Raw genomic sequence first — 25207 nt, 5'->3', positions numbered from 1 at the left:
GTCACTGATTACTATATTCCAACTGACTAATCAGGAAGGAGGTTATGCCTAAACTGGATGAGATTATGACTCTAAAGTATTGTTATCTTTTTCTACTAAGGAAAGATTCCTCAGGGAACTCCCACTCAGGAATCCTTTCTTTTGCCAGCTGAAGGGAGGTTGAGGTGCCAGTTCAATCTGCTTTATCACATACATTGGTAGATTGCACCCAAGCTTAGGCTGTGAAATAAGTCCTCATTGTTACTTATTACTATAAAATATTTTTATTCCAAAAGTATTCACATGTCTTATAACACAATTACAGATGTGGGAAAATACAGTTGTTCCCTAGTGATATTTATTAATTAATGCTATCAAAAAGTGATATGGAGAAAGAAGACAGAAAGGAATACAATTACATTTACATGCATGTATGTGTGTGTGCATGTGTGTGTATGCAGACATACACCTTTTATTAAAATCAACAAGGCCAAACTTAGGCATTCAAAATTACCAAGGACAAAAAATTATGTGATAGGAGGATGCCCATGTAGAACGATTTACTGAAATATCTTAATTAACCCATATTACTCAGCTGAATATGGGTTAAAAAGAATTTGTATAAAGATGAGTAGATATAATCTAAAAATATAGTATTTTTTATCCAGCAAATCTACAGCTCAAGAAAAAAAATTATCAAGTCACAGAATAACTGAATCACAGAATACACCGAGTTGGAAGGGACCCACAAGGATCATCGAGTCTAACTCTTGTCCCTGCACAGGACCAACCCCAAGAGTCACACCATGTGCCTGAGAATATTGTCCAAATGCTTTTTGAACTCAGTCAGGCTTGGTTCTGTGACCACTTCCCTGGGGATTCTGTTCCAGCATCCAGCTACCCTCTGGGTGAAGAACCTTTTTCTAATACCTAAACTAAACATCCGCTGACACAACTTCAGGCCATTTCCTTGGGTCCTGCCACTGGTCACCACAGAGAAGAGATCAGTGCCTGCCCCTCCGCTTCCTCTCACAAGGAAGTTGTAACTGCAATGATGTCTCCCCTCAATCTCCTCTTCTCCAGGCTGAACAGACCAAGTGACCTCAGTCACTCCTCATGTGGCTTCCTCTTAAGGCCCTTCACCATGTTGTTGTTCTCCTTTGGATGCTTTCAAAGAGCTTAATATCTGTCTTATATCACGGAGATCAAAACCACCACAATATTCAAGGTTATTTTCCAAATAATCAAGTGATTTATTGAAAAGTAAATTTTAAGAATTCAGTTAAAATAACTCCATCATCAACCATACTCCCATCCTTTAAGTGTTTTCCAGTTATTTCGCTTGAGTGATGCTAAGATAATACATTTTCTAAAACAAATTAAATCTAATTAAATTTTTAATTCAAAATTATGTTAATATATTCTAAGAAGTCCCTAAAATTTAAATAGATTGATCATAGACAATTTGATGCAGAATTTTAATGGAACAAATTTTGCTTTTATTTTTACCTAATATACTTACAGACTAGCACATTTGACTTCAGTGGAGTCAATCCCATTATTTCCTAACAGAGATAAACACAGAAATTAGTTCTTTGACACTGAAAATCCTAGATTAAAATAACAAAATAATACTATGGATTTAAATTGTATTAAATATTAATTGCCCATTTAGGGTCTTAAAATTGACCCTACTTTATTTGAAATATAAGCTTCCAAGGCAACACAGAAATCTACAAAAAACAAGGATTATTAAGTAAGAATAAAATGCTAATATCACCTCTTGCATATGGTATTAAGGAAATAACCAATCAAATATTGTGCACAGTTTTGTTTTTTAAAAAATACATTAAATATTTGGACCCAAATTTTTAAAAGTAAGGGAATAATTTTAAATTGGAAAAATAGGCCTTGAAGAAAGAGACTAAAAAAAAAAATCAACTGAATTTTTCAATGAAACAGTGAAGTATTTGGGATACAAATATGTACAAAAGGAATACACTTTTGATAGTAGACAGTGCTTTATTGTATCAGGAAAATCATGAAGTGCTGAAATGACAAAAATGGGACTCAACATAATTAGAATGCTTCCTTAATTTACCCATTAAAATATGTGACATGGTGATATTCTGAAGCCTTTATGGTTGTGATTGAACTGAAAACTGATGATGTTTAAGTTTTACAAATGCCAGAGTTTGGATTACTGATTATTAATAGTCTCCTCTGGTCCTAGAATATGATAATAAAATGGTCTCTATACATATGAGAAGTTCTGTAAAAACCATTGTTCCTAAAAGTGCGTGAACAGAAGATTATTCTTACATTTAGATGTTGCTAGCTTGTTCCATGTGGTTGTGAGGGTAATTGGGCAGATTATGAGGGGGACTGCACTTTTCTGTTTAGCAAATCCAGTGTTTTCATTTAAAATAGTTATTCCAGTCTGGAATAACATCTGGATCTGGTCAGTTAAAGTTGGTAGCATCATTCTTTTGACATCCCTACAGTCATATGAAGTATAAAAGTACATGGTATTGCATTTTTTACTTCCTATGAAGGTATGAGGGTAAAAACAGTAATGTAAGTGGAGAGTTCTATTGTTGCACAGGGGGTGCAATTACATTAGATTTTGATGCACTACCTTAATTTTTTTTACATACTGAACTTCTGCAACGTTCTCCATTTCAAGTGTTTAGATCAAGGAGATGTATTCGTCAACTGATCTATACAGATACATGGCTGCTAAAGTTATTGCAGTGTTGATTTCAGCATCCTGAGATGCCGGAATTGCCAGATTGCAGAAAAATGAACCTAAAAGAAACGGAAGAACTTTCCTTTTTGTGTGGGGGTTTTTTTTCTAATTCTTTTCTCTATTTCAAATAACACATCTAAAAGAAAAAAAGGTATCGGTAGGAAATTACTGAGTGATCTGCAGATGATAGTTGTTTGTAAATGCAAAGGTAAGGATATTTCCATTTACTGTATTTAAATTCATTCCAAGTGGCACAGCCAGTACAGTGTCAAGTTTTTTGCTGCGATAAGGCTAGAAGCAGGAAGCCATGAGAGGTCAGGAAGGAAACACTATCAGGCTTGAGAGGGGACTGAACAGCAAAGGGAGTAGCAGAGCCTCTTGTATTTAGGCTGTGTAACAACTGCACTGTTTCCAAACATGAACAGCTACAAGTGTATAATCCCAGCTATCGTTCCTTTAAACTTATTGGGGACATAAAAATTCCTTGTTTGCTGCGTTTGCCTTTTGCTTCTAGCAGCTTTGTAAGGGGAAGAGGGGAGGAGGGTAAGGTAACAGGGAAAGTACTATTTCATATAAACATTTCTTTTGGGATGCATACTGGTTTGTTTATAGCAATTTTATTTGTCCCTGGGCACATCAAAGGAAATGGTTTTAATGCTGGTTTTGCTCCATCATGCCAGAGCTGAATTCAAGGCATTTAGTTTGCACTAGTATGTTTCCAAACATCATCAACATCACCTGCTTCCCAACACACTTCCCAATGGGAAATGGGTCAGGCAGTAACCTAAGGAGAAAGGGAAAGCTCCGACAAAATTTGGCCTGTAAAAGAGCCACCTACACTGAAAAGTCCAGGGTTGTTGCTCTATATTACAGCACCAAAGGTTTTCCAAGTAGGTTAATGAGTCCAGCTAAACTGGGCTGACAAGCTCTTTTCCCATCCCATGAAATGAGAGAACTCATATTTTACTCCTGTTCCATGCTGCAATGAATTAAAGACATTTTTCCTTTGAGAAAGAGAGAGACAAACAGAAGGAGAACCACTTTCCTAGTAGGGTTTTCATTCTTTTTCTGTTTTACTTACGGATGCTGAAGTTCTTGCCGTCCTGTTCATCTGTATTGGGGAGGGGAGGGTGTTGGAGGAAACCTGGCAATCTGACTTCTGAGATGTTATCTCTATAAAAATGACTGATGCTGAAAGAGAGCATCTTAGAACAGACATGAAGAAGACAGACCAGAGCCAGGAATCATGATGAAAGAGACAGTGCTTAATATTTGTCCTAGGTCTCATTGATTCTTCTTATTGTCTTGTTCAGGGAATACAAATAGCCTGAAGAGTGTTAGTGTCTTTCTTGGTCTCACTGTGAATTTTATAGGATTTTGCATGTTCCTCTTATTTGAAAAATCATCATTTTCAGAAAAAAAAAAAAAAGTGTTCCATTCAAGTATTTGTCACTAAATCCTAAAGTCAGTTAATATAAAAATATATGGCCACTTCTCAGTGGTGCTATGACCTTCAGGCATAGAAAGACTTCAATTTTGTTGCTACTATTTTATGCTTATATAGTTAAATGGAAGCCAAACAATTTACTATTGTACTAGGCCATCCAAAACACAAATGATGCAAGTCATTGCCCACTGCATTTAATGAAAGCAGGTTATCAAAAATAGTACTAGCTCCAAAAACCTGTCTAAAATTACAATTACTCACAGTGGTAAACTTGTGCGCGTGCTTTGGGATCTGTGCCCAACTAGGTGCACAGGAACTCATTCCCAGTTAACCAGTGGGATTGTTAACTGTACTCCCTTAAATTATGGTAGAATAACCAAGAAGTTTATCCAACCTAAGCAAAAGTGATCATTTTAATAGGAACGTAAAGAAAAATTCAGTACTCAAGAAGACTGAAATTACATCTCAAACACTGCATCATTTCATCCTTTTTAAGAGTCAAAGCTTATTCCTGCTGGAAAGAAGTTCACTTTGTAAAAACTATTACCTACCTGTGCTGCCAAGGTCGGTGAGACCTCTCCTGTGTTGAATAAGTATCACTGAGGAAAAAAAAGCAGACTGGGAGGCAGCTTTATCTTATGAACTACTATTTTGTTGGTAAACTCATTAGGGAAGTGAAAATACAGAGCTAAAATCCACAAGTTTTATAATCCATTCCCTAACCATTTTTGTACAGAAGTATCAGAAAGAAGAATTTAGTTCATGGTAGGATACTTGTCTAAAAGTAAATCTTTTTTGCTGCCATTAAAAACAAACTTGCACAACATTGCTGTGTAGCACTTCCATAATGGGAGCGTTAGTGGAGCCTGACAAAACCTGGCCCAACTTTAGATGAGGTTTTGAGCAAATCTAGGACAATTTCTGGCATGATCCAGAGATTTTTATTGAATCGGAACCGATGCAAAATTGGGTTGTTCCACCTGAAGTTCAAAATTAATTTTTACACTTGCTTGAACATCGAAGTACAGTTTAAGAGCAAGTCAAAATAAATTAACTGAAAGTGTATCCAAAAATCATGCAAGTCAGAGCTAATGAGGTCTTTAAATGCTCTGCCAGCTATAATTTTTTATGCATAAAACTCTCTATGTATGTAGCAGCTATATAAAGTTAATCCTAATATATCATGAAAAGAATATTTTGTTTACAGCAAGTGTTGTGTTCAAAGGTAGCAAGTTTTGCCTATTTTTTTCCCCATAAATAAAATCAGACTGCTTTACTTGCCCTCTACAGGTACTTTTCTCCATGTACAGGTAGCAGAATCCTGGGCTACAGACAGACATATGCTGTGCAAACCTAATCTATGTCTAAATTGCCAAGCAGACAGTCCTTCTCAGTATTGTGGAAATACTGAAAAGGGAAAACATATCCCTTTTCCTTTCCAAGTAGACAGTTAAAAGCCAGTTTTCACAAGATTGCACCCAGCAACAGGTACTCTAGAGCATTCACTGTAATACCTGATTAAAAATGATAGGGTGAAATGAAATTCGGGTAACCAAGCTGGAGGACAAATGCATTGATCTTGTAAAAAAGTAACAATACTATGGTGTTTGGAGGATACTTTAGAAATATCTTAAAAATTAAGTTTATGCAAATGGTTTCATTGTGTAACTTCTTTAGTTCGACAGACTAAATTCTATGGGCTCTTCCCTGATCTTCTCATTCCTGTCTGTTGTCTTCCTAAAAGTGAAACATAAGTTGGTTTTCTTGGTTCAAATCATAGCTATTGGATTTCTTTTGTAAAATACATTTTCAGACCCAGTACAGCTATTTACCTACTCCCTCTTGTGTGTTGTGACAGAAACAGTTTGAAAATATGCCTTTTTTAACGAATCAGAAGAAATCTCAACTAAAAATGCTTTTTTTAAGAATCTGAACAGCTGGATTAACCGTTATCATCCCTTGTTAAAGACTCTGTCAGAGGTGCACTCGTGGATATGGTGGTAGCAATTTTAGATTTGACAACAGTTTGACTCTCCTCGCTGTCTGCCAGAGAAAACTATCCCTGGAGCACATACTCACTCTTTAGCAATTCCAGTTTATAGCATCTTATTTGAAACAGTTGACAAGGCTGCTGCACACCACTGTATTGCACTATGGACTAGAAAGGCTGAGGTGTAGGCACACATCCCTTCTGCTGCCTCACCACAGGTACTCATCTCTGGATATGTAAATCCACCAAAGCGAAACTACCACAGCCCATCAGTCTGAGCCTTTCCAGAGAGAAGAAAATACTGAATGACATTGCATTCCCAAACTGGTTCCTACACTAGTTTACTGTAGAAGATTAAAGCCCTTTTCTTCCCACTTGAAGACTGCAGTTGGTTTAACGAGGGGTATAAAACTGCATGGTGAAAGATTTAGTGGGTATATTGTTTGCCATTAGAATTTGGTTTGGAATTCTAAGGAGCTTTCAGGAGACTTACCAGATAATAATCTGAAGGATAAAATTCCTCCAGGCATTTCTCCATCCCACTTTGATGTTGATATAGTGGAAACTAACTCTAGTAACAAAATAAGTAACGACATTCACAAACTTTCCATGAGGAAGTGAAAATTAAGTTGTCAGGTGTCATTCTAGCATCAGCCATGTTACACACTCTCTCCACTCAAATGAAGACCAAGGTTGCACAGTGGAGTGTGAGGCGTCTAATGAAAAATCTCTCTTTTGCAAGGATGCTTAGACTACCTTGCTTTCTGAAAAGAGAAGAAGAAACTGCATACCTGCAGACTTACTAAATCCTAACAATTTCTTATACACCCTGTGGACTACTCCTCCTGCCTACACCCTGAGCTCACTTCTTAGACCTCTTCAAAAATGCTGTTTTTCACAATATACCAAAGATCATTGTATTTGAATATTGCAAACCATGGCTGGTAAGAAAAAGACACATTGAGCTGAAAGGTTCTTACAAAAAAGGCCATGATAAACTGCCCCCTTTCTGAGAGTATGGGGTCCCTCACTGAGCTGTGCTGTGGTCATATAATGTTGGAGGACTTCTAGGTGGGTATGCCATGTAAGAATGTTCAATTTAATACCCTAACATTTCACTTATAAGTTACTAGACATCTGGTGTAGATCACAGATAGACACAAACATTTGGAAAAACAGCTTATGATCTACATGAGATTAATGTTCTCACCAGACTTAGTTTTAGGTAAATGTTGTAAACACACACACATACACACATGCCCTTATCCGCCTGTGTTTGATGGTTCCATGTCTGTCAGTGGGTATGATCCACAGAACCACTGTGGACCCACCGTCTGAAATGGTCCATCAATTGGGCATACAGGTAACAGAAAAAGAGATTATTTTTCCTAGTTTTTTTTTATATATATAAAACCTAAAAAAATAGGTGATAATGATATCGTGATAAGCAGTAACAAACTGCTATCAAATAAGCAGAGTACAGTTTAATTTGGAAAATTTTCTCTGATCCCTTTGATGAAGTCACAGATATCTTTTTGTCATTTATACCCTACGTTCACCTACACAAAAGGCAGGTATTTTACTTCCTTTCCTATGCTTGATTAGGCAAAAATAGAGATTTTGGTACCATAAGGCAGTACTGAGTATAGAAGACTGATGAATGCTGCAGCTGCAATCTCTTGGCAGAAAAGCAACTGTCAGTCAAACCATCCTGGGATGTTTAAGCAGGTAGGGAAGTAAGCAAGTAACCAATCCACGCATGGAAGTATCATTCCTCATTCCAACCAGCAATAACAGGCATGTGGGCCACACCTCATCTACTTAATGCTACCAGTGTGACCATCTTGAGAGAAATCCTTCTCCATGGAAATCACCTTTCTTTTGTTATTTTCTCAGTACATAATTATGAGTGAAGCTTAAATATTCTCCATTCATACTGAGATTTTCACATGGGAACACAAGATACCATCACTTTTTTGTTGTTGTTTGGTACTGAGTTATTTAGTGTGATATATTCCTGAGAATTGTAACAGGAAAGAACAGTAGCTGACATCTGGCAGAAATATAGACAGTTATGTAGATTATAAACAGAATGATCTGTCACTTTTAGCAAATATATACCAGAACAAAAGACATTAAGTAGAAGCCTAAATGGCAAAACATCGATGGCAGGAAGAGATCAAAGAAATCCTGCTCTTTGCTATATGAATAGAATAGGTGAAATTACTATACAAGGAAGAGTCTTATATAAAATTAGCATTGATATGTTTATCTTTGTTTTGAATACAGCTTTGTTTGAACTGAGAAAAAAATCATAAAGCAGCCAACAGTGTTCAGGCGTGGGTATCCTTTATTGCTGTATTTTGTTTTCAGGAAAGATTGATTTCCACCCCCCCTTTTCTTACCCCCTGCCATTAAACATAAAGGTTTACTCTACTAATGCCTTTTTATTCATTTGAAAGCATTGAATAGAAATATTGTATAGAAGTTTGAGCTAAAATATATGGAGAAAAACATTTCCTTCTTAAAAACACCTTAAAAAAGCACATCATAATAGGGCATGTATGTGCTAGTAAAAAAAAAAAAGATAATTGAAAGCTAATGTCTTCACATCATTAAGAGCAGGCAAGCCATATTTAGGCAGCTGTGAGGTTCTTCAGGGGTGCCAGAGGCTGGATTGGTGATGGGGTTGCACAGTCTTGCATCCACTGCCCACATACATGACCAGTGACACATGCTGCAGTAAGCAGCACGTAAGCAGCGCTAACTGGGGTCAGGGCTCCAGCTTCCATGGCTCTGATGGGAAACTTCTCCTGGCACTTCCTCCATTCTTTTCTCTGCTAACATGCATATACTTTTAAAGGCCCTACTTATGAGCTGAGCTGTTCAAAATCATTGCAGTTTACAACTTCCTCATGAGGGGAAATTAAGGGGTTAGCACCGAACCCTTCTCTCTGGTGACCAGTGACAGGACTCGAGGGAATGACCCGAAGCTGTGTCAGGGGAGGATTAGGTTGGATATTAGAAAAAGGTTCTTCACTCAGAGGGCAGTTGAGCACTGAAACAAGCTCCCCAGGGAAGTGGTCATACAATGCTCTCAGGCACATGGTGTGACTCTTGGGGATGGTCCTGTGCAGGGCCAGGAGTTGGACTTCAATGATCCTCGTGAGTCCCTTCCAATTCAGGATATTCTATGATTAAAATAATGAGAATGTAATAAAACCACGAGAATGTAATAAAATCACTTTAGTACACCGAAATGCAAATCATGAAGACTAAATATCTGGCCCCCTACAACTTCTTTTAGATAACTCTCAGACAAGAATGACAAGGACTCTATTTCTATACTCTGAAGAATCTTATTTTACAGTGTCTTAAAACTCACAAATGTGGGGTTTTACTATGTAATTTAAGTGAACTCACTAGAAATATGAAAATGCAAGACTGATGATACCATTTCCAAATACTACATGAACAGTTGCCAAGATGAAGGTTGTACTTCAGTGGTTCTAATATCTGGCATAAGGGGATTTCGTTAATGAAAAAATTAGCTCATCCATATTTTCCTACTGTGCAAAGTATAAAAAATGAAGTTGGATAATGCGTCATATAACGCATTTTTAAATTTGCAGTAGGGAGAAACTGAAGAAAGTCAACAGTCTACTTACATCAGTGTGGTAGTAATCATAAAAGGCAGGTATTATGGTGTGAGATGAGAGGTGAAGAAACCTTGAAAGATCCATTTATAGAATAATATACTCAAGGTAAAGTTCCTTCCTAGCTGCTTTCAGCATAAAGTTACCTTGTGTTTGGAGGCAGCAGGGTTCAGAAATTTTTCAAGCCACTGGGACTTGTTGTTCATTTAATTATCACACTAATTGCTTTATTTAATTTATCTATAAAGAGGGACTGACATTGTTTAATGAGTTATGCTATGTTCCGTGGCTCTGTAAAAATGATATGTGCCACTAACTTTAATCAACAGCTGTTTAGAAATTTTCTATCACTTTGCCAGAACATACTGATTTATGGATATTAAAGCATTTCACATGAATATCAGTATTTCTAAAAAGTATTTAAAATGTATTTTTAAAAGTCAAGCATTTTGATCTCATGAGGACTTTTATGCCTTTCTGTTCAGATTCATCACATAGTTTTATATTTTATTTTAACAACATTATACAATACAAAAAAAATGAGGACTGAATAATGTTTGGTATTTTTTTCCCAATGTGATAAGAAATGTCCAAATTTCATCACTTACACAAAATCAGATGTTTTTTCTCCGGATCAGATATGTTTTTTGCTCTTATATGTTTTATAGTTAGTTTTATAGTGAGACCTACAGGCCAGTCCAAATTTACAGAGAGCTCTGTGTGTGTGTGTATATATATATATATATATATATATATATATATATATATATATATGTCACCTGTACATACGTAACCTACTTCAGGTCTTGAATTAGGTTTTTGATGACAGCCTCCCTAGGCTCCCTATATAATAGATTCCTTCTGAGAGTCACTCAGAGCAGATAAGAGAAAAGAAATAGTGTGAAAATCTCCTAAAGAAAGGGGTTCTGGTCTCCACTCCACAAAAAGCCCTACGATACAGGGAAGGAAATTCTGGACAGTATACTCTGTAGAAATAGTAAAATCTTAGCATATTATAAGGTTTTGGGAAACTTCCTTCTTTCTTCTGTGTAGCTATGTATGTTTGCTAACTCCTTTTTTTTTTTTTCCTGCAGAAGTGTTTTAGTCCTTGGCTGCCAGCCACAGTAAAACAGCTGAACATCTTGATTATCAACAGCTTCAGCTGTATTTCCATCCTAGAAATAATTTCTTTCCTGACTCAGGTGGCAATTCAGCCACAGAATAACAGGAAAATTAACTTGTGCTTTCAAAAGAGTGTAAAACTTGTGACAATCACGCTTCAGCAAGAAGCCTGACCTGAAGTGTGGAGTTCTGCGCTTCAGTTTTAAAACCAAAAGGCTCAGAAAGTGCCGAATAAAGTTCACTCTCTTTGTATAAAATTATATCTTTAACCTCCTGAGGCTTTCTTCCTGTGTTAACTACGATAGGAATAGTGGTCAATATACTGCTTCCTTTTAATAAAAATGAATGTAACTATCAGAATATATCAGAAGTTATTAATGAAATTTAGGTCTTTTGAGGAAAAATATTCCATTGTCCAAACTGAGAGCAACATATTAGTTTGAACGCAAGTATGACTGGACATTTTGTATGAAATTCACTATTTATTCGTCACCACCAGCTGTTCCTGTCTTTTCAAATTTGGGATTAATAATATATGTCCCAGATCAGCAGGTTTGTCCTACAAAAGTGTTGTCCTTCAGCATCTCTGAACTCAAACCCTTTGTGCATTTAGGGAAAGAGGACGAGCAACTAAGGAAAAAGTATTACCAAAAAATCTCTCCCATGAATTGAAAATGGAATATCATTTTTAGGAATATATCCATGACTTTGGTTGCCTTTTCAAACCCTGAAGTTTCAAATTCTGCTTAAAATACCTATACAGATGCTGCTTCTGTTTAAAAAGATATACAAATACTAATTTTGAGGAACAATGTCAACTTCTAGAAGATTAATTTTTAGGGTTTCAATTTAAAAATCATGGCCTTTATGTATTAAGCATAAAGGCTGGTCCCCACTGTGTAGATGTATAATTTCATTCACTAATCAGAGACTAATTAAGAAGAGAATCTAAATAACAATTAGAAATTACCATGCTGTTTTGAGCGAGATTCATTGGCATCTATTCCATGCAGTTGATTTCTCAAAATGTACATGCTAGTACATACTTAATATTTATGTTAAAACAGAATGTTGGTATATGACTGCCCCTAAACGACAGCATTTTGACAGCAGTGTTCATTTTTCTTTTTGATATGGACACTGATCGTAAAGCTATATTAAAATACACTCTAAAAGTACTAAGTTTTGTCAAGTAGTCCTAGCTTCTATTTATCAAATAAGCAATTTTATCTAAAGACAAATCATTTGTTTTCTTACTGGATGAATTTTCAACATGTCATAAAACTTTAACGTTCAGGCTTGGTTATCTAGTTCTGCTCAGGCTTACTAGGAGTTTAGTTTCACAATCTTGAGAAGCGGATCTATGGGAATATCGCGCAGTTTAACAAGGTCAAATGCAAGATGCTGCATCTGGGATGGAGCAACCCCTGGTATCAACACAGACTGGGGGATGAACAGGTGGAAAGCAGCCCTACCAAGACGGTCTTGGGAGTGCTGGTGGATGAAAGGCTGAACATGGGCTGGGAATGTGCAATTACAGCCCAGAAAGCCAAATGTGTCCCGGGCTGCATCACAAGCAGTGTGGCCAGCAGGTCAAGGGAGGTGATTCTGCCCTTCTGCTCCACTCTGGTGAGACCCCAGCTTGAATGCTGCATCCAGGTTTGAGGTCCTCAACACAGGAAGGACATTGACCTGCTGGAGTGAGTCCAGAGGAGGGTCACTAAGTTGATTAGAGGGACAGAACACCTCTCCTATGAGGAAAGGCTGAAAGAGTTGGGATTGTTCAAGCTGGAGAAGAGAAGGCTTTGAAGTGACCTAATATTGGCCTTCCAGTACCTGAAGGGAGTCTATGAGAAAGATGGAGAGAGACTGTTTACAAGAGTTTGTAGTGACAGGACAAGGGAGGATGGCTTCAAACTGAAGGAGAATAGGGTTAGATCTGACGTTAGGAAGAAGTTCTTCACTGTGAGGGTTGTGAGGCACTGAAACAGGTTGCCCAGAGAAACTGTGGATGCCCCAACCATGAAAGAGTTTAAGGCCAGGTAGGATGGAGCTCTGATTAACCTGGTCTAGTGGAAGGTGTTCCTGCCCAAGGTGGAGAGGCTGGAACCAGATGATCTTTAAGGTCACTTCCAACCCAGGCCATTATGTGACTACATGATTCTATATATTTTTACTAAATACAAAGAAACACAGGACTGGTACAGACCCACAGGTCTAGGTGCCTGCACTTAAAGAACAGGAGTCATCTCATCAAAATTCAGTCATCTAAGGATAGCTATCTACTCCAAGAGTCCTTGATGCAGAGGGAGATTCACTCCCCCGATTTAGACACCTACCTTAGTCTCAGCCTGAGATAGAAATCATGTCTGGTCATAGAAGGTTCGGAAGTTTCTGATGAAGTAGACTTCCATTTTTTTCCCTTACAGTACATTCCTAGGGCCTTTCTTAGTGTCTAGCTCATGACACAGGCAGAGCATTAGGGACATGGTTTGGTTCACTGTACTGGAAAGAATGAGCTTAACTAACCAGAACATGGCAATTAGAAAACAGAAAGGTGAGACAGAAAAGGGTTGGAGAAAGGGAAACAGTATCCTTCAACTGTGCAAGGGAAAATTAGTGTCTCGACTAAAACTAGGCTAAAAACTAAAACAATCAATAGTCAGAAAGAAAAGAAAATACCAGGCAGAGATGTGATTTCTCTTAGAAGTTTCATGTGTCTGAAAGATTGCCTGACTTTTCAACTTCTTTAGTTGTCCTAAAAAAAAATATTCCCTCTATAAAGTTATCCTCTTGCATCCTTAATCTAAGAATGCTGTAGAAAAGATAATGAGAAGATATCATTCTATATGATGGAGTTTGGGGTTTTTTTCTTTTCTTTTTTTTTTTTTTACTTTTACCTCTGTTATTTTATGTAATACCTTTAAATACAACAGTTTTCAACACAAGCTTTTGATGTCTTGAGGTCTTCAGAAATTTCATTTTATGTTTTATAAGCACAATAATACTAATCTTGGTGTACACTTGTTTAGACTCTTTTGGATTTTTCTGCTTGCCTAAAATTGTCTCTCCTCTTATGCTAGGAAAATACATCAAGCACCCTGAAGTCTTTCGGATGTTCTCCATAAATTCCCTTTGCAAGAAGCAGAGTGTCTGCTCCAAAGGACAATTTAGAGTACTGCATTGCATTTCTAGTTTACATAATTCTGTATCAGAACTTCTCTTCCTGAATAAAATGCAAGTCTAAGCAGATTAAATAGTAAGTAAAAACCTTACTTGGATGCCTAAAACTGGGGAATGTGGATGTTCTTCCTGCTATTAAAGAGATAGTATGAACATCTTTAAATATCATTAGAAAAGACATTTCACTATATTGTCTAATTTGTAGTGGCAATGCTGTCATCACAGTATTAAGGCTATGAGACAGATAAAGTTTGTACAGGAGTTTAACAACCTTATATTATTAAGCCATAAATGGGGGGAAAGCAGATTAATTTTTGAATCAACAAAGTCTTTAAATGAGTTGAAATTGAAAAGCTTCTCTGAATGGAAACCACTTACACCAGTTCAAGGGGAACATGAGAAAGCCAGAGGAAGAGAAATTCATAAAGGGTTACTACCTACATAGAAACCATATCTAGCTCAGGAAATCCCAGAGCTTCAAATGTTTGGAGGCTGGGAGAGCATTCAGGAAAGCAAGATATATGTTTGCCCTGTTCTTATTACTTCTCTTAGGTTTTTGCTTTTGGCCACTGCCAGAATTGAGATACCATGTTAAGCAGACTCTGGTCTGACCTAGAACAGATGCTGTTATGGACATATTTATGTTTTTTGAGAAATAAACCACAGACATGAGTTATAGTTTTGGGGGGTTTGGTTTTGCTTTCTTTTTTAAAGGTACACATTTCACAGCTGAAAAACATTTTCCAGGTGACGTTTCAGAGAATGTGTTTGTCTCTGAATGTATATGACATTGCTAATTCTTCATTCTTTGAAATTAGTTACTTTTTGCTCAAGACATACCTAGTTAATAAAAAGCAATAGATTTAGTGAAATCTAAAGGCATGATATTTTCTAGGGAGGCACTGATACATTCTGTTTACTAACAAGTACTTCAAAGGCTTTAGAATGCATCCTCACCCTAATTTAGCTTGCTGTTTCTCTAGAAAGTTTAGGAGATGAAAGCAAAACTAATTCACAAGCCATTCACCATGCTGGTTATACATGCAACACCAATACAATGCCTTCTTGATTAGAAGTGAATCAGGTGCAGAGCGCAAGGAGAAGACATGAATAGAAAATATGTAGATTACTATTGGTTTAGTTAGGAATGGATGTCCTCTCAAGCCTAATCTATGCAGTGCTATCAGGTGCTAAAATATTCTCTCTGGCGGTATAGCAGCAAACAAACAGGATCCTTATTGTACTGCTCCAAAGTATCTCATATTCACTTCTGATCACACGCTGTTACAAGAGGAATGTAAAACATCACAGCCCTGGTGAACACATTCAGAAGATTTACCTGTCAAGAAGACAGAGGACGTGCTGCACTGAAAGGCAGGGATGATAGCTCATTTCCTTGTTTTGTCTTCTTTGCAGAAAACAGGACCTTCTGAGGGGCCTACAGTTGAAGAGACAGTAGCCTCTGTTTATTAAGTTGGGACTTGATGATACTAACAGAACTTTAATGCATGATCTGTTTGATCTGTAATTTAGGCTAGCTGAGAGCATAAGCTATTTAATGATTGCCATATAACTCCGTACAGAGTGCTACCTGACAAATATATTGGAGGCCTTCAACTACTGTAAACTGGAAAAACTAGGACAAGGGCTGTGTTCAGTGATATAAGCCATGGTTATGGCATGAAACCTTAATCACCTTCTACTTTTAAACTATCTACTTCCTTAACTAGAGCTACAAAGTGATTTTTTAAAAAATGTGAAGCCACGCTTGAAGAACAAAAAAATAGGTGTCTTTGCACTGACTCTGCTCTACCTGCAAAAATCAGTAGAGAACAACTATGAGAAGAACTCCTCTCTGGGAACTGCTAGCTACTGTGAACCTTAACAGAAATCATTAGACTCAGACAGTTCAGCAACCTCCAAATATTACTTTCAGAAGACAAGGAACTGCAGGGTTGGGACGTAGACACTTAAGTAATATCTTCATTGCCATAATAATTAATATCCACTAGCTATACTGTTACCAAATCCACCTTGAGACTAGACCTAACTGCTTCTGATGTAGTGCAAGTAGATTAGATAAAAAATGGATTGTCTTACAAGGAGAGACCGAAAAAAAGATTGTTTCTCTTTAGGTTGGAGAGGAGAAGGCTAATGGGAATGTGATCAAGGTCATCACAAAGACAGTGGATAAGGTGCACGTGATGAAGCTGAAATAGTTAGCTACCAGTTCTACAGTGGTAGAATGAAAGTAAACTTATTGAAACTATTAGAAATGGGTTTAAAAGAGGTAAAATACTTATTTGCACTGCAGGCAGTAAACTTTGGGAGTTTGCTGCAGTTGAGACAGGCAGCAGCAGCGGGTTTGAAAAGGGGTTAGTCAAATTCACAGGAAACAGCTCCATAAACAAGTTCTGAAGGGAACAGGCAGAAATATGCCCCTAGGCATCCTTCATGCAGCAACCATGATTGTTGGGAAGCGTAAGGGGAAAGCATCAAAGCATGTGTTTGGGCTCCACCAAACAGCATCTCCTGTTGTCCCAATGGAGTCAGACTGTGGACACAGACCATAATCTGACCTGCAGGGCATTTTTCATATTATGTCATGAGGACTGAATAGGAGATTCTTCCTCTCAATCTAAACTACAAGCCTGAGACTTATGGGAAAAGGTTAATGTCCATCAACCAGCTTTCCTTACTATGCTACCCTCAAAAGAGGATGCACTCATACTTAACCTTAAATACCACAAGAAATTGTGTTGTTTTCAGTCTTGAAGTTTAGCACATGTGTACCTAAAGTACCTGGTATTCAATTTTTCTGCAAAACAGAGAGAACAGAATTCACATTAGAAAGATGACAGATAAAACCACAACGGACGAACAAACCAAAAATTCACTAGTTGGTTCCCATTAAAAGTATTCCCTCACTTCCCTTAACTGATGTCTCTCTCCTTTACTTCCATCTTTGACCTTCACTTACTAGTGAAGTAAAAGCTTGCCCTGTTATTTCTTTCCTCTCTCTCCTTTTCTCTTATCCTTTCCCTACTCATACCAACACAGTTACAAGAATAAGGGAATTAAGGTCTTAAGTGGAATATGTGGTGTTTTGGAGAACTTCCATAGGATATCTGAATTTCCATCAATCAAGAAAGCGGACAGATATTCTTGCTGTTCTAAAGGCACTTACTCTGGTGCTTGCAATGTGCTTTTGAGACACTTGCGAGGAAATGCTATATGAATTCTGCATACTATTACCAAAATCCAGAACACACAGAGTATAAAGATGGGTTGCCAAGCTCAGTAGTAGCATAGTGTTTATTTGTTTTCACTTTTTGCTTGTTCTTTCTATGTTTTAAGATTACTGATATTTAGTTCATACTATTAGGGGCTGAGATGTCTCTCAAACATGCCAAATAGGTCATGGATACACCCAGAATCCTGCATCTGAAAGGGAGTACAAATCAAATACTTTAAATAATGAAAGAAATCCCAGTTGCTCACAGTGTATACACATGAAAGAGTTTCCACCTAGACCTCTAAATTAGAGGTAGCATATGAAAAGGTTTGCATTCCTTGTAGAAAAATACAATCATATTTTTTGTATAAACATCTGATCTCTTTTTTGACATGTAAGAACAAAAAGATGAAGAAAAAGTAATGATTTCTCACATTGTCTAGCTAAGATCTGCTGACTGATAAAATAAGCAGGAAGGTGGAAGGAAAAGACATGCATGCCTGCTGTTAAAGAAAAGCCTATTTGCACATAATGCTCTGGAGAAATTATTGAACATTTCATCTACCCTGTCACTCTGCCAGGGTCAGTGAGACCTGGGCCAATCTATTCAGTCAGTTCTAGTTATGCAAGTTAAACGGTTTAGTGGTTGCTTTAATTGGGAACCCCATTTTGTTTACAAACTCACAAAAAATAGTAGCAAAGAATGTTTCATGCCCGTGCTTACCAGCCCCAGTCCTTGGCCTTACCCTTATCCCTCCAAAAGGGCTTTCTTTGCCTCCTTCCAGCCATGCCTGGTAAGTTGCCAGAAACACATTCCAGAATGTAACAAACACAGGTATCACAGCATAAAAGTGACGTGCAGCACAAAGCATCTCTTCTGCGAGAATCCCATGTAGTACAAGAACAAGGAAGGCTAAAACATTATTGGCACTGTAAGGAAAACAACAGGAATCTAAATTAAAGTACAACAAAAAAAATATTCTCACATTCCTACATCTGTTAACAACTTCACTGCAAATATTTTCATTGTGATATCATTTGTTTCATCATATAATACTCTTTTCTCATTCTTATCTCACAAACAGATCTTCACCTTCTTCCATGCTGCTCTTTCTAGAAGATAGAATGACCTTTCACGATCCATTTGTCTATTTTGCCTTTACCTGACACACACCCTGGCCAAAAGAACCTTTTTACAACATTGCTTCATAGAAATTCTGTGTATATTAAGGCCAGGAACTCATCAAACATCTCAAACACTAAGACTTTGAAGGGTTGCAATCAAAGTGACTTTGTGACCTGAGTGCTCTGTCAAGTGAGGTACTTAGCATTACTCCAGATGACATGATGAAGGGACCAATTCTGAGCAACTAATACCCTGGTCAGCCATGTAATTTTGTAGTTTGCAAACATGTCTAATGAATCAGGAGAATGACCCTCCAAGATGTACTGAAATCCAAAGGAAAATATGACAAAATTTGGGCTGCAGCAGGACCAGACATCCTGTTCAGAGAAGTTGTTCTTCTCTGCAGTTTCCTTTCCCCACTTCCTCTTGGCTCCTAGTCCTGTCCTCAGGTCATTAGACCACATCACTTCCCTGTTGTTAGCAGGTTATAAATACTGAGATAAATAGGTACTGATATGATACTGATAGCAGTTTGATAACAACAGATCTACATTATCAGCTGCATCACTTGCCTAAAAGCTGAGTTTTGCCGGGTCCCCCTTGCTGCTAAATACCAGCTGCAAATTTGCATCTCCCTTTCTCTAAGCCTAAAATGTCCTTCCCATGTTAATATTCAATCAGCCTTGTAATTTTTCCTACATGGCTGAAATATAACACTGCACAAAACACATGAAGATCTGTCCAACCACAGAAAGCACTTTTTTTTTAAAGTACATTTAAAAAACCCAGTGATTAAAAACCCAAACAGTGCAGCACATTTTATCACTAGGTAATACAGGATTCTTAAATCAAAGCAGTGCTGGTCAATAATGAAGTACCTAACTCTCAGCTTTATTGATTATGTCTACACAGACTTAATTCACAGGTTAACTGTGCTTGCACCCCAGATATACCCTTTTCAGAACTTAGACATAGCTTGCACAGAATTGAGACTGTCTCCCTATCATACTCTTGTTCTTTTAGCTAATTAATGCATTCTAAGTCCATGTTGGCAAGTGCTAGACAGTTTAGTGCTGGTTTAGACAGAGAGAAAAAGGTTTCTCAGTCTGAGCTCAGTTTTCAGCACAGACCACAAAGAAATACGCTCTTGTTCCTGTCACATAGAAGAACACCAATGAACTAATGTTGTCTGATGTTCTCAGATCTTCTTATAAATTCAGCTGAACTATTTAGATTTTTTCCTCAAAAGAGAAATTATTTTTATTTTAAATGAAAACAATAACAACATCAACAAAGCTTCCATCAATAAACCATGAATTTCAGGAAAATCTCTGTGTATTGCAAAGAGAAAAGTGTCAAGGCAGAAACAGATTTCAGAGGACGCTGTTTGAACACAGCCTCTTAATTCGCAGAAGTCCAACCAGCAAGATGTCATCCAGCTGACTGAAGAAGTAAAGCTACAATCTGTGCATTAAAATCAGGCTTTTGGCAAACTCGAAATTTTCAAGTTCTTTTCTACATGCTCTATAGTAGCCAGTAGAGATGTTGTCATCAATGTCAGGTATGAGAGAAGATTTCTGCTGTGCAGAAATCTGTGGGAGTGAAGGATTTGAATGAAGAGAAGGAAAAGGGTGGGAATTCAGCAGTACATTAGTGCATATTTTCACATCTGTGCCAACCAAGGCAATGAGGGAAAGATTAATAAAATTTTCTCCCAGGTCTTAGCCTGGGATCTGGGAGAAGAGCATCTGGAGGGAAACTTCTTCTCTTGGTGTACTGTACAGCTTTCTGGAATAAGTTTGCTAGAAAATCAGCTGAGGAGAAGGGAAAGAGGAGGAATTTACAGCCTTACAGACTGCATTCACTGCTTAAACGTGCTGACTGTGTTGGTTTTACTGCCCAGTCACATTTTTGAGACCATATGTATGACATTAGTTTCTGCCACATACATGCACCTACATTTCCACCTTTCACAAGCATCATTCAGCACCACGATGTAACAACTTAAGAGGCACAACAAAGAAGACCAACACTACAGGTAAAGACACTCAGGTTCTGGCTTAACTCTAGATGAGTGTGACCATAAAAAAAATCCCCAGATTAATGAAAATCTTGAAAATCTCAGAACTTGACTGTGTTAAGGGCCACCAAATAAACAGGAAGAGAAGAGTCCTGTCTGGCAACCCTCCATGCAATCACCTTCTGTCCCCCCCATATCTCCCACCTTAGCAATATTAGGCATGTTGAGCTGTTGTATGAACAATGTTCATCCCTTCCAGGTGATGAGTTAAATGATTTTTAAGATATCAAGTATATTATAGATGTAATTTCAGAAACTGCTCAAGTTTACAAATAGGTGTTGAAAACAGCCTGCAGGATCATGAGCCTTGTTGTTACTCTTACACATGCCATAGATTAAACTACTTATCTTTTTTCCTGAAGGTGGGGCAAGTCATCTATTCCCAAAAGGCATTTCCCTCCTAAGTCTAAGGGATTTCCTTAGATGTTACATTTAATGAGTGGAAGAAACTGGACAGAAAGCTGCACAGGCCAGGGACTGGCAGTCCAGTGGAAAATGGGGAGAGCTAATTGTGAGAAGTAATAGCAATGGTTCCCCAAGGAGAGCAAAACATGGAGGGGGAAAAAAGGGAAGGCAAGTGAAGTCCATGTCAGATTAAGATCTTTTTCCCTCTTTCTTCTGGTTGGCTGCAGTTTGGTCTCACCCACTCCCTGTCTTGAAACTGTCAGCAAGCCAAAGCCTGGCACAACGGCCAAGTAATTACTGATGACATGTGAGCAATATTTTTCCAGATTGGCTTTCCTGCCTTTCTACAAGAAAAATAAGCCAAAAGTTGTACCCCAACAAACATGACAGGAAAAATAACAATACTTGTATGGGACTGCTCCTCCAGCTACAGCCTGGAGAGAACTACTACCACCCTCTCCCTCCATCATCTCAGCAAAGAAAGGAAAGATTGCAGGCAGGACGGGAGAAGGGTTCTTTCTAAAGGTCAACACATCTCTTTCAGTCACAATGCCACACAAGAACAGGGAGAAGGTAGCAATATGGAAGTCGCTTGGCATAGCAATAACTGAGACAGATGTAGCACTGCTTGTATTTGATTAACTGGAAAATCAAAGAACAGTATTGTTCAGTTCTCTCCTCTGCATTAAACCTGAGTTATATGACTCTCTCTGCCATTTTTAAGGACTAATAAACTCATGTCATGCAAATGATGATTTTACAAATCTTTCTCAACCATCAAGCTCTTCACTTTAAGATGGGAAGATCAAATTCTAAAATTCCCTTCCATATTACATAACTGGTCTTAATAGTTTGTACAGATCTATCCTGAAAATGTTGCCTGCTGGCCTATGTAATATGTTGTCTTATTCCATCTCTCAAAATCAGGACCAGAGATCCCATTCCCTAAAGGGAAACCTATACATGAAAACAAGACCTCATTTCTAGCCAGAAAAGTGCCTTTTCTCTATTTTTACATAAAACTTTTATTCTGTAAGGCTTAGTAGGAGTTGCAGAGAATAGATTTCTAATCTTCATCTGCTGCAGCCTGTGAGATGTTTTAATCTCTCTTTCTGTGGACAACACAAACAGAAGCATACCCAGTGCATAGATGAATGGATGGATGTTGTTCACTTGGTGGTCTTATAGTCTCTCTTTGCACTTTAAGCACCTTGTTTCTCTTCAGTAGAGCAGTCCTGAAAAAGACTGTTTTGGTTATATAGTTAGGCTTCCTGGGAAATAAGCATATTAAAATGCTATTCAATTCATGATTAGGAGACCTAAGAACTAAGTCATTGTATAGGTCAATGGATGAGCGAAGGAATTGAGATATCATTTATCACAGGTAAATTAACTAACTGATGTGAGATAAAGAAGAAAAAAAGCCATTTTAAAACTACAAAAACTCAGAATATGAAAAAATCAAGATTTCAGACTACAAAGAGTTACGGTGATTGCTCCAGTTAATGATAATTCTGCAAAACTTTCTATTCTAAATCCCTGTTTTCATACACTTTTCACTAGAAAGCATTACCATTTTCAGGGTAGGTTTTTTTCATTCTATTCAAAAGTGAACTTCTTCCTTGACATTTTTGCTAAGTCATCATTTTTGCTATGAAACCACTTCAACTATATTAGAGTCATGCAAGACTAAAAAAATCCTATTAAAAGAAAAAATTCTGTCTAGCTAAGCCTATGAGGTTAATTCAAAACATCCTGCATTTGAAAGCCTCAAATTTGGGGTGTAGTCCTCCAAATGAGACCAAAGTACCTATGATAATCAGTGGGACGTATCCTCTCAAAAAAAAAAAAAAAACCACCATGGTAAAACTCTATAATAATTTAAATTTCCTTGAAAAACTGATGCAACATCTGGTCTTGCTCCTACAGAAGTAAGGTATCAAAATAGCACGTTTTAAGATAATTTAAACTAACCCATTGTCCTTAACACCACAACAGAGCAGAACACACACAGCTACTGTTCCTCCTCTGAAGGATAATAACTTCCTGCTGAGGGATGTTGACTCCTCTAAATGTGTTAACTCATTCACTTTCAGTCACATTCCTGTATCTGTTAGCAACTCACCAGAAGGTGCTATCTGTGGAGCACTGGTATTTACCCAGCTCTGCTCCCCCGAAATCTTACCCCTGTCTTTCTCCTAGTTCAAGTCCTTGACTCATGCTCCTGGTGGACAGGACTGCTCTCCATCTACTGGGGCAATTGTTTCTGCTAAGAGACAGGTAAGGTGCTCTCAAGGCAGTTTCTGAACCACTACAGTTTGTCCACAATTTTTTTAGTGACAAAACATAAACCAGTACTCAGTGTGTGACTAATGATAGACATAATCTGTATATGGCCATGTAGCAGGACAGGGCTAATATGGCCAAAAAGGACAGCTCTGTGAGACAAGTATTGCAGCATCAAAAGGAGAAGGTAACCAAATGCTGTACGCATGAAAATATTTTGCCTTCCTTATTTTTCTTGTTTTTAAAGTATATTCCACATGAAACTTCATACAGCATTATAAAAACATGAGTAAAAACTTATAAAAGAAATTACAGAAGCAAACCTTTAGGTAAGACATATCTGTGTTGCTCATGAGCAAGTTTGGACCTTCTTCCTCTCGCACTCATTTCTGAGTGCTTTGACACACGTAAACCTGCCTACGAAAGACATCCTTACAGTAAAGTTATTAAAAAATGAAATGACCCTTCAGAATATTTGGATAGATCCTAACCAGAGAGTGCCTTTATAAAATACTAATAGAAGACCAGTCACAATCTGCCCCATGGCTACTTACAAAATCCCTGAATTTTACCTGTTTACATTACCCTCTCTTCTGCTCTGTGATCCAACATGCCAGGCATGTTTCTTGACAGGTAGTCCAACAAGCCCATTTCCTTGCATTGGAAAAGAAGCTATCTAGGCACTTTGCAAAAGACAGGCATTGTAGATATGCTTATGTGCACAGTGCCAAGGGTATGCACTTGTTGCAGTGTATATATGTCATTTATCTTTAGTTCAGGTTCTAGAGCTCATACTTCAAATATCCAGCGTAATCCCTAATGTGTCAACCAAGGTAGCAGTAACTATGGTCCCTCTTAAGTACATCTACTCTGGCAAGTGGATGGTATCTAGGCTGTGGACTTGCTTATTTTCACTCTGCTTTCTTAACAACATCTAAAAACTCTTCCACTGGCCCACATGTGACTAAATAGGCAGAGTTTGGCTTTTAATACTTCAACTCTGCAAATAGCTAGTGCTTTTCTAAATGGATGGTTTCCTTTTTGACATGCTTCATGTTTCTCAGTGCCATTTCCTACAAGAAAGAAAATGTGACTAAGGAGACATATATAGGAATCTGCCCTTAGTAAAATAAATCTCAGACTCTCTGATCCAGCCACAGTGTGCTTTTACACAGTCTCATTGAGTACAGAGGTACCGGGATGCAAGGGCTGTATCTCCAATACAATAAGCAAATGTAGATGATTTCTGTATGGTAACATGAAACAATCAAAAGGGGCTAAATAAATAAATAAATAAATAAATTTGCTAAGAAGTGTGTATGGCAGGCTCTGCATTCTCAAACTTATGTTTACTTCATCATCATTTATTTTACTTATGCCAGAAGCTTCCTAAAGTCTTCCGTCTTTACTTTACTAGCACCAGATCTACTTCCATGAACTCTCTTCACTTGAACTGCAGCAAATTCTAAGTCATAAGATTATATGAAATATAATCTTATAAGATTATATGAAACAGAAATACGGAAACCTCATTTGGAATTTTATTATGGTAAAAAGATTCAAATACTACAGGGTTGTTGTTGTTTTTCCCTCTCTCTCTCCCTACCCTTCCAATCCTTATTTTCCCCCATTTTGTAGGACTTGCAAGTTAGGTTCAGGGTGTTTATAAAGTATGGAGCAGAATTTTGGAAGGTGTCCAGCTCTTCACCCCACCCAGATGAATACCTGGAAGCACACTGTTAACACGGCTATCTTACCAGACCAAAATCAAGTATGGCTTTGACTGGAACAAATGTTGAAAAGGTGCCTTCTGAAACAGGTAACCACAGGACTGACACAGCAATACTTTGTTTAGAGTTTTATAGCTCTCTGGTAAATAATTTACATTTTACTCTACAAATCCTTTTGTGGTAGGACCAGATATGTGGCAAGCAAGTCTTAATGTTGTC

This window comes from Corapipo altera, unplaced genomic scaffold, assembly GCF_003945725.1.
Source record: "Corapipo altera isolate COAL_440 unplaced genomic scaffold, ASM394572v1 49, whole genome shotgun sequence".
Classification (NCBI taxonomy): Eukaryota; Metazoa; Chordata; class Aves; order Passeriformes; family Pipridae; genus Corapipo; species Corapipo altera.
This window is presented reverse-complemented; position numbering follows the sequence as displayed.